Consider the following 2,011-nt stretch of genomic DNA (forward strand, 5'->3'; position numbering starts at 1 on the left):
GCTCCAGAGTGGGGCCCTGGTGACCCACGTCCGGGTGAGGGAACGCTAGATCCAAGGTTGTTGTGCATCATAAGGGGTCTTCGGGCTGCGCTTTGTCTGGTTCCTCATCTAGGACCTGTCTGCCTTGGGTGACCCTACCAGGGGCATAAAGCCCCAGACAGCATAACTCCTAGGATCGCCCCCCGATCCTAGGTGGCCTGCCACCACGATAAGGTGGCAGGCCACCTTATCGTGGCCTGCCACCACAATAAGGTGGCAGGCCGAGGAGAGGCTTTTGTCATTGCCCAAGTTGGTTTTGGTTCTGATTGGTTTTAATAATGCCCATTGTTTACAAAACCTGGGTTTGGATATTGATCTAGGTTAGTGCCAACTGGGTGTGGGTCGGTGTAAAGGCCGAGCCGGGCATAGATTGGCCTTCATGCCAGTGCCAACATGAAGGCCCTCCATGCTACCTGTGGAGGTTTGGAGGTCCATCTTTCCTCGGACCTCTGTGGTTGATTGGAGGTCCATCTTTCCTCTGACCTTGGTTGACTGGAGGTCCATCTTTCCTCAGACCTCCCTGGTTGATTCAAGGTCTGTCTGTCCTCGGTCTCCTCTGTTTGTAGAGCGCCTTCTGTTTGCAGGGGGACCTCTGGTTGGGTGGAGACTCTAGGATGGTTATTTTCTAGAGCCAGTTTCAACTCCACCTTCAGGTCCGCAACCTGACCCTGCAGAGATTTCACCGTTTCCTCCTGATCTTTGAATTTGGAAGCTTGCTCAGAGTGACTTTTGAGCTGCTCCTCATATTTGAGTCTCACTCAGTATTCTTCAACCATTACTTCTATCAGACCTTTATTGCAGGAGGCATATTTTGCAGCCTCCCTCTTGAAGTAGTCCAGCTGTTGAAGAATGCTCTTGTCGGTTGTAACTTTGGAAGAGCAAGAAACCTGTTCACGTTTGACTTGCAGGTGATGCTCTTTTTCCAACATTTTTTGCAGTTTCTGAATCTCCTCCTGCTGTGATTTAACTTCAGCCTGATATGCAATCCTTCTGTCTCTTTCCTTGTGGAGTTCAGAAATCTTGCTCTGCAATTGTTTTAAGATTGTCTACCTGCTTTGTGAGATCTCTGACGTGTTGGCTTGTCCCTTCCACGTCTTCCACTGAGGGGGTGATCTTGAAGTCAGCAGAGCTCCCTCTGCTTGAGGGAGTTCCTGCTCAACTTCCAATGATCTTGGACTCTCCAAGTCGCCGGAAGGACTTGATTCCCCCTGGATCTCTGCTAATTCATCTTCTGGCTCAATGGGGCTGTCCAAAGGGAAAACAACAGCGTCATAATCGACTTGGATGTTGAGGTCCATCATTTCGATCCATGAAAGCTCAGCTGGAAAAGCTTCATGTTCACAACCAGTCTGTTGTTGCTTCATGTCGATATTCTGGTAAATTCTTTCTTGACTGAAAGGCGTGTAATATCTGCAATCGATATCTCGCTTGTTTTGATTTCAAACGTGCTCTGAAGAGTGATCTGTCGCAATAGAACTGTGCAACAGGTCTGAGAAAACGATGTCTGTGAGCTACATTCTAGAGAGAATCCCTTGTGATATCATAGTGATGACATCACTGCTGATGTCATTGATACCATTGGAACCGAACATTCGATTTTAGGCCCCGTTTACACGACAACGATTTCGGGGGAAAACGGAAGAGTTTTGTTGCGTTTGTAGTGTGCRTTTACACGAAACCACCGAATGTTTTCTCTAACAACGGCACAGATTGAAAACGGGTTCCAGACCAGCTCATGCATAGTATGACGCAAAACATAGCTGCTTCCTACAATCCACAGAAGAAGAAGAAACTACTCACAATGCTGGTGTTACTGTTTCCCCATCAGATTCGGTTCCCTCAGCGTCTCTTCACCGCTCCGCACCGCCCAGGTGGCAAAATACAGGCTGCTTGTTCAGCGCTCTTACCTAGAGAACTACGGACCAGGACCAGCCCGGCTCCAGACGAGTTTAACAGGGGGGGCATCGACTTA

Source organism: Poecilia reticulata, linkage group LG20 (assembly GCF_000633615.1).
Source record: "Poecilia reticulata strain Guanapo linkage group LG20, Guppy_female_1.0+MT, whole genome shotgun sequence".
NCBI lineage: Eukaryota > Metazoa > Chordata > Actinopteri > Cyprinodontiformes > Poeciliidae > Poecilia > Poecilia reticulata.